Genomic DNA, 19,788 nt, shown 5'->3' with positions numbered 1-19,788 from the left:
TAAAGTGTAAAACAAACTACCCTGTCGGGTGCTGATGACTAGATAGGGTTAGAAATGCAGCTGGACAATAACCCATTCTAAGAAATTCCTGATATAGCTGAATTTTTTGGTTAGCTCTTAAAGAAATGTTCTGTACATACAGTGGCAGTGAAGATGTGATATGGAGTTAGTGTGGATTCACCACATAATTTTTATAAAAATAAGTAACTGCTTTGTTTTATGTAGGAACATAATGAAAATGTATTGCTTTGGAGTTAAGACAAGTTTAGCAATATCAGTTTATTGAGAGATTGTGGTATAAACACACCCCAGTTGCTTTCAGAGGCACTATACAAAAAAAAAAAAGAATCTTTTTCTATCATTATTCAGACTGATGGTTACAATACATGTATATTTTCACTTTTTCTCTTTTATTAGTCCCAATCCCTTCAGTTTTTCCACTCTGTTTTACAAGATTAAATGTATCTGAGATATATAAATTACTTCATCATTCCATACTCACTTTTGTTAGTTAGATATCCTCTCGAGTTCCCAGTCTTTGATGTTTGGATATATGAGACATATCTGATGGTGTTCTTTGGATTAAGAGGAATAAATTTAATCTTCTAATATTTTGTTTTCTACTTTTCTACTGACTTTTTCTCCCAATCCTTGTTCATTGTTGCCATGCAGTAAAACAAAGGTAGAACTTGCATCCTCTTTCTAACGTCATGCACAGAACACTACACCAAGTGTGTGCCTGCTTAAAAGTGTTTGTGGTCATAGTTTAAATTTCAGGTGTACAAGTTGAAAAAAACCCCACTTTAATTTAAGAGTTAATCTGCCAGGTCTTTGCCACGTGTTGAAATAGCTGTTAGGTAAATAACTGAGGGGTTTATTAGGTTTGGTTAACAAAGATATATCACCTAAAAATGTGGAAACCCTCTTTTGCTTTTGTAGTTCAAAGAGAAATCTGTATTTATGATGAGTAAGACTGCACTGCCTGGGGGGATGAAGCACAATGGGGCTTGGAAATCAAGCATGAGACCTATGGTAGTGCATCAGGAAAAAATGATGTTAGATAAAGTTCAGAAGTGTCTTGGGCACTGACTCTTCTCCCAGTGGCTTAACTGGAGGCTGATGAGGAGATATATTTCTCATCTTGAAAGAAGCAGGTGGGAAAACTGACAACTAGGAAATATATGTGTGTGTCTGTTTGTAACTGTGAGGGATCCACACTGTCTGCCCTCTTAGTGCTGGTTTCCCACTTATTTTCAGGGTATACAAAGCTGTGCCTGACCTTTCTTTTATACTGCAATTTTTCAGCCCCACTGCCTAATTTGTGATCTTAAGAATTAGAATTTTATTAGAAGCTTTTGCACAGGTAGGATTCTTGCCCAGTGGCTTCTGTGTTGAGAGAGACACTTGACAAATGGTCACAAACAAAGAAAAAGGAGGAGTTTGTTTTTGAGAAAAACAGATTCATGAGAACAAAGAAAATATCTAAGTCAGAAAGCTCTGATTGCAGAGCATAATAATGCCTGCAACTTTTCTGTTCTCATTATGTTTACCAGTACGATCTGGGAGGGAATAGGTGGCTCTGCCCATGGCAGGGGGTTGGAATGAGATGATCTTTAGGGCCCCTTCCAACCCAAACCATTTTGTGATTCTCTGAGAAAAGCAGCATTATCTGAAGGGGTAATTCAACAGGTCAGAAAGGTCTGGGTCTGCTCACTGAAGGCAACCAGTCTTTCTTTCTGAAAGCAAAGGGAGTATGTCATGATTATTCGGACAGCCAGTACAAAGGGTCCAGGAAAACCAAATTATTCTTGTCCTTCCCCTCCAAGAGCTCTCCCAGTTTCTGTTGATGAATTGCATGGAGGCTGGTAGGAAAGGAGGAGTCTTAACTGCCATTTTATCCTATAAAAATTCCCCACTGCGTAGGGAAAGTGTGGGGTTTTTTTGTTTTGTTTTTACTGACTATTAAATGAGAAGCAGCCTTGTACCAAAACCATGTTGGCCTGATAATCTGCCTTCAATGGTGGTTGTTTAATGTCTTCATTGAGAATCCATTTCAGAGGATCTCCCATATGGGGATAAATCCCAAGGCTACAATCCAAGCGCTGCTTTCAGGTTTTTTTCACATTAAGGTTGGCACCAGCAGCTCAGTAATAACTGCATCTCCAGGTTATCCTAATCCTGGAAATGGCATGCTGTGGATGTGTTGTGCTGTGAGAGAAAAACCTCTGGTCAGGTACTTCTGACTTTCATTTTTTCTTGGCCCCCAAACTTCTCACTCAAAAAGCCATTTGCAACTTCACTCTCACTGATATGTCTCAAAGAAGGCTATGAACAGAGATCAGTAGAAACTGCCAAATTAACATCCTGAATAATTTTTGCTATTACCATTCTTTAAACCTCTTCTTTTTTTTTTTTTAAATATCCCTTAGAGATGCTTAACTTTATTTTGTAGAAAGAATATATAACAACAACAACAAAAAATCCAACCAACTGCAAAACAATTTGCATTGTTAATATAGATTTTAGCAAAGAGAAATCAGACCACTTACTGACAAACCTTCTTTAAGAGAAGAAATTATGGTCAGAGGAGGCTGCCAATAATTCAGGATTCCAATAAGTCATTTACAATAAACTGCTCCTGAGAGACAGAGCTTAAGGAAGTTATGGGTTGCCTGGATGTAGGACGTGTTAAAGAAAACAATGATGCTTTGATTTGGAAAGAGGTATCTGATTATCCCAGATGTAGCTGGAACCATTTAATGTCATTTTGACTGTTGTAAATGTTGCATGACAATCCAAGGCTCCTTTGATGAGATAACTATCTCTAAAATAAGAAAATAGTGAGAAACTGTAACCTCAGCTGAGTGTTTGGGTAAGCAAGGCAGCAGCAGCTGATCTATTAGCTCTGCATGACTGAGTCCTGTGGCAGCAGTCCATGGTTTAAACAATTCCTGGTTTTGTGTCTCTTGGAGGGCGTTTTGCTGGTGATACACTTCACCAGAGCTCGGCACTGGGCCGCCTGAGCAACCTGAACTGCCCTGAACTCTGCAAGTTACTGTCAATGCCCTCTCCATCCCTCGGGGCTGCGATCGGTTTTCCTGAGAGGAAGGTGTGTTTGGATGTTCCCCAATTCGTAATTCATCCCCCAGGCACTGCCTTGAGCAGTTCCCTGAGCCCTGCTCAATGCTGCCTTGTGTTATCTACTCACTCCTCTGCCCCCTTCCCAAAACACTAAATCATCTTTTTCCTCTCCAGATCACACTGCTGTTTTCAAATGCAAGGGAGAAACACCTATCTGGGATTTTTTCCCCCCCTCTGAGTCTTTTTTTAGAGAAAGGAGTCAACCCATGAAGTTTCAGAATTCCATTTTTCAGTTTATAGTTAAAAAACTGTCATATGTCAGTCAATTATGTCATGTTCCAGATATCGTAGAGGTGTCCAAAATGTTGTGACCAACACGTGTTGTGTATACAGGAATATTTCTGCACATAATTATTTATGGGAAATGTTTGGAAGAAAAGGAATTTATTAATGAAAATCAGTTTTTGTTATGGCTTTCAATGAATTCAAGGCCTTTCTAAGGTTATTCCTGCCAGACTGACATGGAAGGTTTTGCTGGCTCATGGTTGGTGACAGCTATTGTTGCACTGTTGATCTCTAATATCCTTGTCACTAAGGTTTGCCCTATTTTTGGGAAACATTTTCAGGAGCAGGATTTTAATGTGCACAGCCCAGCACTGAACTCTGGTTTAGCCACATGAATTTCTTACTGCTTCCTTGCTTCTCTTTACAGGACGTATTGGAGTAACTTTACAGATCTTCTAAGGATTGTAATTTCTTCTCTTCTAAATTTAAATCTGGTAGTGAGTTTGTTTAATTCAACTATGCTGTTTTTGCCTTCTTATTCAAGGGATCTGAGCTCAATTCTCTCATGGTTAGCTAGTGGTAACTGCCTATATTTCATTACCTCTTGAAATAACTTTTGCATATTTAGTGGAAAATAAGGTTAATTCATCAGGGCTGTGATAATCTCAAGTACGAGTGAAGAAAATTAACAACCAGGAGACTCTTTCTGCATCCAGTTACATGGGATGTGTTTGCTGCCTGCTTAATAGTAGCTGTCAGGGAAGAAAGAGGGTTTGGATTCAGCTGGATTACAGCTTTCCTGATATTACAGCTCCATGTGAATCAATTTCTATGGAATAGTTATTCTGAGAGGGATATAAATAACCTGATTGTTACAACACTGAATGAGTTTATGTGTATGTAATTGGTTTTCAGAACTCTATAGAAGTGTAGATTTGACTCTAGATCTGGGAGGGGAATAATTCCATATGAGTTTGGGTTTGAGACTTCTTGTGTGATCTGGCACTTGACTAGAATGATGATGAGCTTAATTAAATACATTTAACCAGGATAAGTTGTCTAGTGGGGCACTTCAGGGTTTAGGATTAACTCTAATTTCATATATTTTTCTCACCAGAGGTTTGAGAGAAAGTGAATTGGTTGATGGCATTCACACATAGCAGTAAATTAAGATTGTGTGTTAAGACAGATATTGCAGAAGGGAATTGGGCGTTATGAAATGGCAAAAGACATAATGGCAATTGGAAAAATGATGTAGAAGGAGCCTGGATCTAGCAATTCTCTGAGAAACTGAAGCATGATAGACAGTGTGGTGGCCTGCAGTATCATGAGCCGTTAAGAAGTCTACCAAAATTTCAGGTTACCTATATCAAGGTACTGTATTCCCGTAAGAAGATGCCATTTTTAATGATATCACTCCTGAGTTGTCAGGGTTTATTTCTCTTCATTAAGGGCTACCTGTAAGCAAAGGTTGATCACCGTGTACTCTATGGACTGAGGGTAATTGCCACCATGTCCAAGTGTCCTCTCCAGCAGGAGTGGTTGGGAACTCTGGAACATCCAGGTGCCTCCCAGATGAGAAGGTGGAGAGAGTCTTTGCAGCAGGTGTTTAATCTGCTGTAGGAACACATTTATAAAATACCACAACTATCTGTATAAACAAATTGTTTCCAAAAATAAGAAAGGCATTTGTCCTAAGTCTATTGTATGGAAAGAACCCACTTTTAGGAGCAGAACCAAGACATTTTTTTGCATGGCTTAAGATAGTAAAATATAGAAGTGATATTCCTCTCACTGTGGTCTTTGGATGAGGCTCTCATCCCTACATTAATATTCTAACTTTTCTTCCTTACTTATATTTTATCCTGCATGTGTTACTTCTGACACCAACTGTAAGGATGCAGGAGCACATTTGTCCCTGCAGAGGATTTTGTGATTTGTTAAATCTTTCTAGTATTTTCCTCTTTTCTGGCCTGATACTTAGTCATTTCTCATCCTGAAGCCAGTCCAGACCTTTTGTTATACCTGAGCCCTTCCTTGAAGGATTTCTAGTTCTGCTAAAACCTTCCTGGGATAGGAAGACAAAACTAGATGTAGGTACACGTGATGTTTGCACAGCAGATGCTCTCCAAGTACACGGTAATTCACTCAAAATAGAGGCAAGCAGATCATAGGTCAGCTGCATTCTAGGTCCTATTAATTGTGATTATGTCTTTTAACTCTAATTTTAAAGTATTAATTTATGCAGAAATAGAAAATATGGCAAAAATGCGTGCAGTGGGGCTGACATAACAATGCTGTAAGAACTTCCATATTTCTTGTAGACTGTGCAGACCCAACATTTGGGAAACCCCAGACAGAGAAAAGTCCCTCACAGACATTGAACCTGTATAATTAGCTCAGCAAAAAGGGAACTCAGCACTGAACAGAAACCAAACATGGAAAAATTGAGCTGAGGTGAATGAGCTTGTCACGTGGACTTGGTTTTCCCCACACCTCTTCCTCATCATCCTAAACACTAACACATCTTTCCAACTCCACCAGTTAACCTAATAAAAAAGATCTTAGCTCTCCCTACCAGCTTTGCAACTCTGCCAGTGCTTTCAAACCCAATCCTTTGCATACTCTGTCCTGCTTTCTGGATGAATGGTTGTGCTGCTTCCTGAAGGAGGAGTATGAAATTTCATTGCTTTACAGCAGACATCTAAGCATGAAGTCAGACACGGTTCCAAGGGTTGGAGCAGTTAATATGATATAGAAACTGTGTGATTCTGTCATGAATAACCAAGTTGGTTGGCAGGTCAAACCAGCAGAGGAGATAACGGCGTAGCGCGTTCGCGGGCTGATCGCAGCAAGTGTGTAACTGAATTCTTCGTGCTGAATTCAGAGCAGAGTTTTACTCTGGGTCTGGGGAGTGGCAATGAGTAGATGCAACAAGTATAGCAGAGCTAGCAATACAATCATGTGACTTATAAAAAAAAATCATAGGAAGAAGTAAAGATAAAACAGCTCTAGCCACTAAATTGAACGGTAGGTAAGGAAAATGCTCCTTTGGCTCAGAAATTCATTAACTGCAGGTTGCTGAAAGCTAGGAGGATGTACTAGGGATCCTAGTATCACTTGTTCACTAGATTCTGGTATCACTAGGATCCCTTTGTTCTTCTCCAGGTATCCTTTGTAGTCCCTGCACCTTCACTCTTACCTTTTTTTTCTAACCATGATTCACATCAGCATTTGTTAACTTCAGTGTCCTTTTCTCCTATAATTATGTGTGCTGTCTCCTATGTATTTCTTTATCCATCCTCTTTCCTTTCCTCTCACTGCAATGACAGTTCACGTCACTTTACTTTCTTCTATGACATTATAAGCTCTTTTGATATATTCCAATGTATCTCTTTCCCCTATATGGCTATTCTGGTTCCTAGTTTCCAAAGCAGTCTATGGGCCATCCACAATATTTTCTACATCCATGATATTTTCTATGAGATCTCATTTTTTTTTAGAGTCCACCATGAAATTTGAATGAAAAGGCAAATATCAGTTGGTTTTAAAGACAGGTGCTAAAAGATGAGATGGGTTAATGTTTCAAAAAATGTGAGAACCACTGAATAATATAATAAATAATGTGGGTCAGGGATGGTCAGCTACTCCATAGCCAAAATATAACATGTTGTGGCCCTGTTCCTTGCTGCTTGTGTTACTGTAATAATAGATGATTAATAATAAGCTGTTCCCATGAATTACCTATTGATAGCTCTAGGGCTGTATGCATATGTGTACTCTATTAATCCCCTCTGAGGAACATCCTGTAGGGGGAACGTGGGGGACACACGGCTTAGGTCTTCTGGGAGCCTCGTAATTTGCTTTACGTTCCTTTTCTCTCTGGGTGAGTCATGCTCATCTCCCTGTGACTTGAGAGTTCATCTTGGGATCTCATGCCATCTTTCTGTCTTTATGAGAAGGTGTGGATGATGATCCACCCTAATGGTTTCTGTTGCTGGCTGTGGCAGCATGTTTTATGACGGGTGTGGTACATTCCCATTTTCTCTGTTGTGCATGTACAGCCCCACCCGTGGCCACTCCCACCCTCCCACTGGGAATCGCCCACAGTAAGCTCTGTAATTACCTTTATTTGATCTGAGGAATGGATTTGGGAATCTTATTTGCACAGTCGTAAGCTGAGTATGTTAAAAAAAAAAAAACAAACCAACAAACCAACAAAAAAAAAACACCCCAAAAACCCCTTTGAATGGCTGATTCACCGAGCAGGGATGTGTTAAGCGCAGAAACAGCGGAGACACCAAAAGCCAAGCTCAGAGGCTGTTTAACTGAAGGGGTTTTTTAGTTTTTCTTTGGAAATGTCAGACTACAATATGTGTAGACAGGGAGAATTTCACCTGTTATCACCTGTTTTGAGTTCTTAATGTTAACAGGCAGAGTTGCCCTAAGTTACAGTTTTCATTTGAACACATTCTGTTGGTTTTAAGTGGAATTAAACTGAATCAGTGCAAACTACAGTTTGTACTTGTTTTCCATATTTACTCTGGGTTATACAGTGTAGTTTGCACAGCCTCTCAATGAAGAAAAGACATTGTATGCAGCCAGTAATGCAGCACTAGTTCAAGCATTTATTTTCTGGGGAAACCTTTGAAAAGGAAAAAGAAAAAAGAAAAAACCAACACGAAAACCCCAAGACTAAAGCTCCTACTCTGACTTCATAAGATCAAAGGTCTTTCAGCATCCACCTAACAACTAGTAGCTAATCCAGCTGGCTCACAGAAGCACAGCTGATGTGGAGTGATGTATTCTGCTGACACCTATTCCTAGGCATGCATGAGAAATGGTGCATATAAAGTAGGAAAGATGGAGGAACAGGTCATGGAGAATGATATTTATTCCTCACCTTCCAGTCCTAGCAATAACCTTTCTGTCCACAAAACTACAGTGTTGTTTCTCTGCCTGCAGTGGTCAATGCTGGCTCATGTTTAAAGATATACTGGGGAAACTGGGCTGATAGTTTGCTTAGGTGACCAGGAAGAGCTTTGGACAAGATGCTTCAGCACAATGTTTTAAGGGAACTAAATATCCACTGAAATCCTGAATATACACGGAAGAAGTCTTTGCATGGATGAATATTTGGTTAAAAGAGCAAATGAAAGGTAAAAGTGAGTGAGGAGGTCACCAAGGTGATCTTTAGGGGTCTGCTGAGACTTTGTGGTGCTTGATGTGCTCACAAAAAAAAAATGGAAAAAGGGGTGAAAAGCAGCATGACAAAATTTGCGGAAGATGATGTTGATCTAAATAGTTATGATGAAGATTAGGTGGGAGGAAAGGCAAAAGCAAAAAGACACGATGACGTTCAGTCATGGGGCATTTAACCTTACAGGCAAACCTAAGGAGAAGCACAAAAACATCGTTTACCAAAAAAGGGCTGCAAGTGTGATCCAAGGTCTGGACCAGCTTCCATATGAGGAGTGAGTAAGTGGGCTTTGGCCTGGAAAAAGGGTGATTGGTGATGGTGAAAGAATGGAGGAGATGCATTAAACCACAGGTGGCATGGAGAGGGTGAGCAGGCACTGAAGGCCGTCTCCTTCTGACCTGACAGCTTCCTGGTAGGGAGGAGATTCCAAACTAAAAAAATGAGGTGGGTCCTCACACAGGGTGTGGCTGAGCTGTGCAAGCCCCCACCACAAGGTGCTGTAGAGGTAAAAATTGCTGTGGATTGAAGGCATGGCTGGACAAGGTCATGGAGAGGAAAATCCATTGCAGGTTATTAACCAGATGGACACCAGCTCTGATATAAGAGGTCCGTGACTTGCAAACTATGTTTGCTTTTCCTAAGCTTTTCCTTGAGAATTTAGTCTTGTCCATAGCTTGAAATAGGATACTGGGCTAGATGGGCCTTTGCTTTCACCCAGGATGGATGTTTTTCAGTACCATGTCACTGCATTACACACTAACACATAAACCCAGAGAATATTTCATGTTTCAATGTCATGAGTTCTCTGCAGTGTGAAAGGTGACATATTTCCAGAAGGATACAGTTATTTGCCTGCAGAAGCAAAATACTGGTTAGAGAAAATATAGAGACAGAAAAAAAATTGGAGGTGAAGAAATAAAAACGCAAATGCCCAATTATCCCAACACTCTTGTCTCCCTGCCCCCAGAATTACGAAGTCATTCCCACCCCAGCATCAAGTTGAGAACTTGGTTTTGTACTTTAAAGCATTGTCTTTGGAATTCCAGGAAAAACATGAGGCAGACAGACTGAAGAATAAATGAGGGACAGTTTGCAGACTAAAGAACCTTATGGGAAAATATGGCCTGACATTGTTTTGCAAAACGAGTAACATACAAATATGGTAATCCTTTAGGGAGGAATAACTGCTGGGAAGAAGATGAGATACAAGTGACTTGAAATTAGGAAGACTAAGAGAAGGGAGTGGGGGGAAGGAAAAGCAAATCTAATATGGTGAACAAAACTAGAGGTCACGCACGAAGGCATTAAACTCCCCAGGAAGGATTTTGTTCACTGTTTGTAAGAACTGGAAAACTTTATGTTTGTTTTTAATGTCAATACAAAGGAAATTCCCAGGGTAAGGGACAAGATCTGAAAATGAGGGAAAATATGAAATAGGCACAGCTAAAACCATCTGTATGTACAGTTATGAGATGCAAGACCAGCATAAGGATCTCTAAAAACTGTGAGTATGGCCATATTGTTCCTTCCCCCAACTAATCCTCCCTCCCTTCACTGCCAAGTGTCCAGGGCTTGTTCTTCCCCTTTTCCCTGCCCACTTCCCAAGAATGCATGCCTCTGCTACACCCACCTGTTTTCCCAATGCCTAATTTATTCCTCAAGCCTATTTTTGTCTCATAAACACCTTGTCCTTAATGTTAACAGCGAAAGTATCAAGAATACCTATTTGAGTTTTAATTTAATTTAATTTAATTCTTCGTCTACTTTAGCTCTTTTGGGAAAATTCTTTGAGCTTTGTGAAAACTGTTTCTTCTTAAAAAATAGCAAAACAAAGCCGAGTTTCTTCCCCCAGTTCTCTGAATTGTGGGTTGTTTAAAAACACATTGTTCAAGCCAGTGTGATTTAAATATTTGATGCAAAATTTTCCGAAAACAGTGGGATTTGTATATCTAAGATAAATTTTTCAGCCAGATTCATCTGTCTTGTGAAACCTGAGGGGCTTTTATATTAATTTTAATTTTTGCTCAGCAAAACCAGTGAAAAGAAAGTGCCCAAATTTGTGATGTGCAGATCCCCTTCAGGGGATACATGAACCTCTTCAGGGTTTCAGTCTCAGAAGGATTTTATCAACAGGGTAGCTAAGAAATGGAAACCATGATATAAGTGTTTTCCATGCTTAAATATCTTGACTTTTTTAGGAATATCTGAAGCAATAGAAAACCTTCTTCAAGAGCTCTGTATGTATTCAAAATAGCATATCTGCTTTCCACTGTTTCCTAACAAATTCCAAGTTTAATGTTTTTGTGTGTCTGCCCCTCTACTGAGTGGTAGCATGTCCACTGTATTGATAATTGAAATGACAAATATGCTTTTAGTTTTTTCTGTCCCAAATTACGGTTAATTAAAATATCTTATTTTAAGTATGAAAAGAAATTTAAAACTAGATTAAATAAACCACAAAAACTAGAAAATATGAAGTTCCCACTTGATAAGGAGGAATTCAGTTCTTTTACACAGCGAGCAGCTCTCACTTACAGAAAGGCCCTGATGACTTTAGAAAACAGAGATTTCTTTCACCACAAAACATGGGGTAATAACATTCTTGAAATAAAGGACAGGAATTTCACAGAAAGAAGCAAACATCCCAAAACTGTGTGTGCAAAAACAGTTTTGCAATAAACAGCTGGAATAAACAGTCCCTGTTTCGTTGAGGAAGCATCATTTAAGCAAGAGAACTGAATAATGTACAAGTCCTTGATGCTGTTACAAAATCCTTAATAGAGATGAAAATTAGAAGCAAGAAAAAGGCTAAAATTAATTAGGAATCGTATAAGTCCTGCATTTCCCCGCTGTACTCCTGTTGCTTTCGATACACATATATCATTGTGCAGTTTATGAAACCCAAGAGATTCTTCCTGGGAGATTCATTCCCCCTCAAACAGGGATTTTGTCTGTTCTCTCCTTAGTGTGAAAAATTAATTCCTTTATTGAAATGGAATTTTAGATTTTTGGGAGCAGCTGGCTATAAAGGGGTTGAAACTATGCTTATTTCTTCTTTAAAATATTAAATTTCAGTGATACATAAAACATAATTAACTGATCTAAGGGGCTTACCACATTAAAGGCCAAGATGCAAAACTAAACCTATTACAAAAGCCATTCTGTTGTCTTATACATAAAAAATAATGCAAATTAAATTTTTTATAGGTGTTTGTTTCCAACACATAAAGCACAGCTGATAAAGAATATTCATTAAGGGACCAGGAATACAGTTTTATATTATTGCTGACTAGGTCCTCTGACTAGTAATTTCAGGAGGAAAAAAAAGAGAATTGATATTTTAATATATATTTAGATTTTGTAAACCCTCACAAATCTATATCAAGATTGATAATGGTAACAGCTCAACAATTTGCCTCCTTTTACAGACCTCTGTGGGTAATACAATTTTTCACTTGTTCTAGTATTTTAGTTTTCTTAGATTGACTAAACAAGTATGAGACTAAATTTATAATATTATAGTATTCTTGGGAATCTAGAGTGTGATGCAAAACCAGAACACAGTGTCGTGGATTCAGTAGCAAAAAAAATCTGTTAACAAGGGAAAGTAGAATCCTGAACAAAGAGCATGTGACTTAGAGACTTTGTAGGTGTTTATTCATGCATTAATGTCTTCAAATTAAAGAACCTGGTTTTATTTTATACTTATTGCGTTCACATATTTATGCCCTTCGCTTTAATATTTTTCCTATTGAATCCAGAATGTTATATGTGTGTGTATATATATATTTTAATATATATATATGGCAGCTGTCAGTTTTGAAGTGTGAAACACATTTTATAGCCAAGGAGATTAGCTTGGGATGAGTTTTATCTGAGTCTATGTTAAAAGAATTCCTATATGAGAAGTTTTTGTCAGCTTTGGCTATTCTTTGCTGGTGAAAAAGCATAAATTGCTCCTGGAAGCAAACTCCTACTTTGCCTTTTTTGGTCAACTCTTTTTTTTTATGACAGAGGCTTCTCGTGGGTTCTCTTATTTAGTTTTCTATATAGTCTTTCTTTCTTTCTCTCTTTCCAAATTAAATATTCACTGTTATCACTTTTCTTATTGTGGTCCTTGGCATACCATACATTTTTTTTTTGAGAAACTCAGTGCTTCTGGAGTGGGGAGAATTGCAATTTTTTGTTTTATCAAGAATGCATAGGTTTGCACTGGTAATCATGACTCTTTCAGGTTTCTTATAAAACCATGGGCAAGTGTTGTAGATCCATCATATGCTTATTTTTCAGAATTCCGTGATGATAAAATTTGATTCTCCATACTGTTAAATTCAAGGAGTGAATACCTATTGTCAGTTCCAGTATTTGCAGTTCCCACATCTTCATTCTCTATTGAATTTCACTTTGTTGTTCTATCTCAATTTTTTTTAGCTTAACAATGTCTTTATATGCGGGAAAATATCCTCTTCCTCTATATCTGATCTTTTATTACTCTTGTTGAATAACTTTCTAGAAAAGGCTGTTTCTTTGGAGGCTTTCAACAAGGAGGAACATCATCAGTTTAAGCCAAATTTTGCAGCCCCTTTTGCAGTCCTGTTGAGCCTTTCTGCACATTGATGCATGGATCTGACTTCTTTCCCCATTGAAAACAGTTTCCTGTAGTATTTTTATAGAGTCAAAGAGGAAAAAGGAGCAGGTGTGATTGAATTATGCTGGTTTTTAGCTGATCTGCTGAATGCTACTGCTGGCCCATGCATGTCAGACTGAGCTGTAGGACACACACACCTGTGAGGATGGGCAGAAATCTAGGAAGCCTTTACTAGATTTCTAGTGAGGCTTAACCATTAAATGAAAATTCTATGAGGCAGAGAGCTTTTCCATATGAGTACAAGTATTTTATGCTGTGTACTGAATTGATAGATACCCAGAGACAGTGAATTTGCATAGATTTAAATAAGTGGTATTATTGCTCAACACCCCAGAACACTGTGTGCAGACTATCCCAAAAAAATTTACTTTGCATTAATGGCTAATCTTGAAAATGTTGGTCCTAGTATGTAATTTTTCAGTGCTTTGAAAGGTTCTTATTGAAGTTGTTGGACAATAGTGTTTTTTGCTTGTTACCAAAAGAGAATTCAGGGGTCACAAAGCTGACCCTAAATCCATATGGCAGGTCAGGTGCTCTCTAGACACTCTGCATTTCAAAGAAAAAAAGGAACCCATCCCACATCTGTTCCTGGGTGGAAAAGTAGGGCAAACATTAATTACTGACCTTAAAGCACAATGGAAAACTAACGGGGCAATGCCAAGTCAGAGGATGAGAAATTCTGGAATATTAATGATGTTTGCCTCTGATCTCATACCTGGAAGAATACCTGTGTTCTCACCTCCCAAGAGGACAGGGCTGACGTCTCCAGGTTCAGTGGCCCCAATTAATTTCATTCTAGCAAATTTAGAGAATCAGCTGAAATTACTGCAGAGCTGCAGGTCTTGGTCTGACAATTCGCTGAGTCCAAGTGCATATACAAGGCTGAAAGGAGGTAAATAGAGTCCCTGTCTTGAAACTAGAAAGTATGAGGGAATTACAGGTGGCAGATTTAACTTTAACTCCTGGAAAAGTACAAAATTTAAAAAACCCACCAAACTAAGGGGAAAAAAAAAGGCAAAAGTAGAAGCCACTACGAGTTTGTTAAAAAAGGAATTGTGCTGTCAGTGTAGTTTCCCTGGATACTGGCCTTGAAAGGAGAGAAGGTGTACAGGTAATACAGCTGGACATTAGTGAGGCTTCTATGCTTTTGCTCGTGATGTTTTCTCATAAGGAAGCTAAGGAAATTTATTTGAGATAAAACTCTAGCAGAGAGAAGGTAAAGCTGGGTGGAACAGAGCATGAGGAGTAGTTAGTGACTGTGCTGTTGGAATGAAAGGGTATTTAGAGTGGATTTCTTACAGAGCCTGATACTACTTGGTATTTTCACTAACGACTCGAGTGATAGACTGGAGAGGAGCACTAATCAAATTTGGAGACAGCTGAAGATGGGAGGCTTTAACTATGTATGTAGAGGACAGGATTAATATTCAAAAGGAGTCAGGAAAAACGATCTGAAGACAGTAAAATGCAGTTCAATAATAACTGAGTTCAGCATCTAGGCAGGAATAACAACCCCTGCAGATAGAGAATGAGGAGAAGTGACGAGGTAAGAAATTCTGCATAGAAAGACCTTGAGGTTTTAATGGGCTGCAGGCTGAGCCTAAATCAGCCACATCACGACATAATGAAACAGGCAGACAGGCTGGCAGGTATGAGGTGCTGACAGAAATATATTCTGAGAGACCTGTGAAGTTAAATCCTCTTGGTAAAGGTTTGTGATTTTGGCCACTGCATTTTGAAGCACTGCACTCCAGTTTGGAGTCTATAGGAGAGGAGGGAGAATGGTCAGAGCCTAGAAATTCTGGCTTATGAGGAAAAATTTACAGAATTAAGGTTGTTTAGTCTGAAAGAGAATTTATACTGCAGGACATTCCAGCTTTTTTTTCCCCCCTCTTGCTTGCTCTTCTTTGCTGCAGCTTGGGAGGACAATGCCTGGCTGTTTAATTATTCCAGCTGGGAAAATAGTAAATTATTTCCTTCTATGAATTACTTACATTCCTGGGAGAACAGGTTCCTGTCTAATATTTCTGGCATCCTACCATTTGCCCACAGAGGGGAATGTTGCAGGGACCTGTCCTGGCAGGTCTGTTGAACCAGCAGTTAAGAGTTTGCAGGGCAGGGATACCTACCCATTCCAGGAGTAAAGTAAGGGCTAGGTGTGGAAGTTGTAAGCTGACACTAGATGAGCTCCTTTGAGAGGCTCTAACAAACTGGTGAGGCAGCAGTACAGAGGGAAACAAATTGGGTTAAAATGACAGCATGTTTAGCTTCATTACATGACTCTGATGGAACCTCACCCTCTATGCTTCATTCATTTCTGAGCACTTCACCAACAGAAAGATAATAAGGCTCTGGATTGCAGTAGCCCTGTCTCATCCAAATGTCTTAGAATGATTTTACATTTATTTACTAAGCCTCAAAAGGCACTGTTGAGATTTGTAAAAGCTGCACAGGAATCACTTTACTAACCACATGTTTAAGAGCTCCCTTCAGTAATCAGTAACATTTAACAGGGCATGAAGAATGCAGGTTTCATTTGAAAATGTAGGAAATTTAGATAAGAGACATATTATGACCTTATATGTTTCTATTTTGCTTATATATTGTAAAAAAAGTAGCTTTGTTGTTCTGTGGACAGCTCTAACTTTCTGCATCCTGAAGAAAATAAAGAGTAATATATTCTGTCACAGTTGTTTGGATGGGACTTGAAGCAACCTGGTGTAGTGGAAGATGTCCCTGCCCATGGCAGGGGATTGGAACAAAATGGTCTTGAAGGTCCCTTTCAACCCAAACCATTTTATAATTCCATGTGGGTTCTTTTAATGGCTATTTGAAGGAAGAATAGTTATATATAAGCCACTAGGAGAGGAGGTGTTTGCAAGAACCCAACAAGCACTGTGCTCTGGGTTCTAGTGAGGGGTCTCAGCTCTCTTGGCATGATGGAAACAACCACTGGCAGTATCTCATGTGTGACCAGGAGACTTGGTTGCACAGGAGAGGTCATACAGGACTTAATTGATTTAAAAGAAAACAACGAAAATACAGGATGTTTGTCTATGGGGTGAGGAGACAGTTGGGGAAGTAGCAGAGAAGCTGGATGTGATTATGAGGGCATGACTTGGATTTATGTTTGCAATGTGGCGAAAGAATTAATTATTGCCCTAATCTTATTAAAAGTGGCATAGTGTCTTCGATAAATAGAATTGGCCAAGACTTTGCTTTTAGTTTCTAATGTAAGCAGCATCCTGTTGTTAGCACCACATTAAGGCATTGATTCCACAGTGACTCAGAAGGGAGAGCAGTACCTCAGAGTTCTGCTTTTGAACCATAAAACCATGGAATGGTTTGGGTTGGAAGGGATCTTAAAGATCACCTAATTCCAACCCCCTCGTCCCAAACATCTTCCACTAGAGCAGGTTGTTCATTCTGTAGTGATTTACTCAGGATATTGCAGCCTCTCTGAGCCTTGCAGAGCTCTGAGAACTCCCACCCTGCTTTCAAATACTAACAAAATGAGGAATTGCCTTGTGAATATGTGGCACTGGCCATGCTCACTGATGTAGGAGAGGAGGATTTTGTTTGTACCTCTCTCTTAATCTGCATTATCTCCGTAATTAATCTCTTTGTCTTTTGAGCTAATGATTTTTGAGGTGCAGGAGAGCAGAGAGGTGTGTTTGACCCAAATTGTAAAGCTCAGGCTGTCTGAAGAACAATAGAGGGCACGGCCACCAGCTGGGAAGTCATCAACATTTCCTGTGCTATGGCTTATGGACACTGACCTACCAACTCCTGCTTCACCCGTGCCACATCCAAAACAACACTGTTCCTTACTGTCCAACAGGATTAGTCAGCAAGAGCCACCTCCAAAGCTCCTGCAGGAGCAAGGCTGGAATATTTTGCCTCTGTAGTTGTTTGATTTATAAGCAGGACAGAGCAGTACATGTAAAAATTCTTCATTATACACTTCAGTGCTTTAAGTTGCCATTTTTTAAAGTTGTTTTTTTTTTTTAACTTTCATGTTGTTTGGATTTATTTGCAACTTTATGCCTTTTAAAGTTTATTGCGTTCACTAATGCAGAACTTCTGCCTTCAAATCAAGCTGTGGTCACTTTGGGCTGTAACCAAAGGATCATTTTGGTTCTGACATTAATTCATTACCAACACTTTTTGCAGGGCTTGGAAATTTCTGTTTCAGATTTTTTGGAGGCCAGATCACTGTCTCCCTGTCCTCAGTCATATAACAGCTTATGAAACTAGGATATAGGAGTGATTTCATGATTGAAAGTAGTTCTGTATGACAGCACTTCTTGCGTTAAGTTTCTGAAGTTTTGCGGCCAAAAAATATTAGAATATTGTTGTTGTGGTTAATGTTTAGTTTTCAGAAATCCTAAACTATTACATTTTCTTTTAATTTCTCTTTTTACAACATAGATGCTAAAAAAGGTGCACTTTCTGATTTTTTTTTTTAACATTTCTTTCTCATTATCCCCTTCAGAAACTGTATCTGAACTACAAACAATTCTTCCAAAAAGAAAAGCCTGATGTTACAAGAGATGGATCAGAAGGACTTTGCTCCATGTAGAACAAGCTTCCCTCTCCCTACACTTTCCTCTTTCAGGTCAGTGTTTTGCAGTAATAACAAGTATCTTCATGTGTTCCTGGCAGGTTCTTATGTTACACCTACCACAGTGGTTTATGGATATTTCCATTTACTCCCCGAAGTACTCGTCTGATTCCTGTCTCAGTAACTGGCACGTGGCTCCAGTAATATCCAGGAACACAGTGATTTTATACCAGTATCTGTGTTCATATACGAGCCACTACTTTCTCACACTATAACATTTGAGGCAACTTTAGGTGCTCAGATTACCAGGATATAGTCCCTTATTTAATTTACGTTAATCCTACTTCTACCCGTGTCCATCTCCCCTCACCATGATGAAGGATAAAGAGTCTATTTTAGTTGCATATTTTCTGGCTGCATATATCACCTGGCTGACAGCAAACTACACAATCTTTTACTCCTTCAAAAATATATTCTCTAGATTTTTAACAATTTTTGTTGTTCTAGGCTCATAATCAGTTATTAACAAAATAGATACATTTTCAGCCTAAAAGTCATCCAGTTCAACGTAGCTCATGTAGCATTCAAATCAGAAACATGTGATTCTAATAAACCAAACTGAAACATTTACAGAATAAAATCCAATTCCCCAGGATTTACTCTGCTTTCCAGAAAGCCAGGAGGGTCAAGAGTTGAATGACGGATTGTTGATATTTATGGGTTTGCTAATTATTGTGTTTGTAACACAAACAGTGCCTTTCTTGCTAGAAATTCAACAGTGAAACTAAGAAGTGAAAAGAAAGTGACGTATTTCCCATTCATATAAAGAAATAAGAAGAAAGTTTCTGTTTGTAGTGCTCAAATTCAGTAATTTCTGCAGTTAACACATCCTGGCTTCTCCCTGGATGTCACTACAGTCAACTTTCTTTATAGGAGTAAGTCTGAACGAAGTTTTCACCTACTACTACAAAACACACGAGGCAAAAGTACCGGATTTAAAACAGAGCCCATAGTAAAAGCAAGCTTGGTTTCAAAATATAGAAATTTCCAAGGTTTTGATTTAACACTGGAAAAATACAAAATAAATCTGTTAAGGATCAGTGAGATATGAGCCTTCCCTTTTTTTTTTTTTAGAAATACTTTTCTTAGTTTGTCTTTCTGTTGTTTAATTCCTCTGTGGTTTTTGTTCGCTTGTTTGTTTGTTTTCCAGGTGATGGTAAACACTTCCAGCTTTCTTTATAACTATGGAACAGAAAGTAGCTTAGATGAAGCTGGTCTTCACCCGAGACAAGAAAAGCTATTTTTTTTTTTCCTTTGGGAAATCACCCACAATCTTCATTTCTCCCCATACCAATGGATCTATTAACTTACCTCGTGTTTCCTTGGCTCCTTCTCTTGCTGCTCCGCGCTCGTGGCTGATAAATGCCTATAGGAGTTGCCGAGGAATGGGATGGAGGTGCTGACCTTCCCCTTCCCTCAGCCTGAAGTTCTTCAAAGTCAGCCTCAGGGACTTCACATTAAATAGATGAGCCAAGGCAAGAGAGTTCTGCTCCCCCTTCCGTTTGGCTTTCACGGCTGAGTTCTAAAAAGCTGTATGAAGTTGTCAGAGGTTTCCTCTTACCTTCCTACTGAAGCAAAACGGCGTGCTGCTGCTCCAGGACAGGATTAGGTCATTCAAACAGCCCTGCAGAGAGAGTGGAGGCTCAGCGGTGCAGAGTCTCCAAAGGCTGGAAAGATCTGATCTTACATCAGGTGAGAGAAGGCAGCTGGCTGGGCAAGCCAATAATTATGATATCAGCTCTTGTTCGCCTCAGGCAGTCCTGCATTTAATAAGAATATAAATATGACTAAGCTGCATTTTTTTTTTTCCTTGTTCTCTTGGTAATTCTTCAGAGAAGTTGGGCAGGTATTGAGCTCTAACTGTCTGGAAAGAGAGTGCTCCCTCTCCACCTCTCTGTTTTCCTTTTGATTTAAAATACCCATCTGTTACCGTGTTTTGCAAACCTATTA

This window comes from Corapipo altera, unplaced genomic scaffold, assembly GCF_003945725.1.
Source record: "Corapipo altera isolate COAL_440 unplaced genomic scaffold, ASM394572v1 271, whole genome shotgun sequence".
Taxonomy (NCBI): domain Eukaryota; kingdom Metazoa; phylum Chordata; class Aves; order Passeriformes; family Pipridae; genus Corapipo; species Corapipo altera.
The sequence above is the reverse complement of the archived record's forward strand: the minus strand, read 5'-3'. Positions refer to the sequence as shown.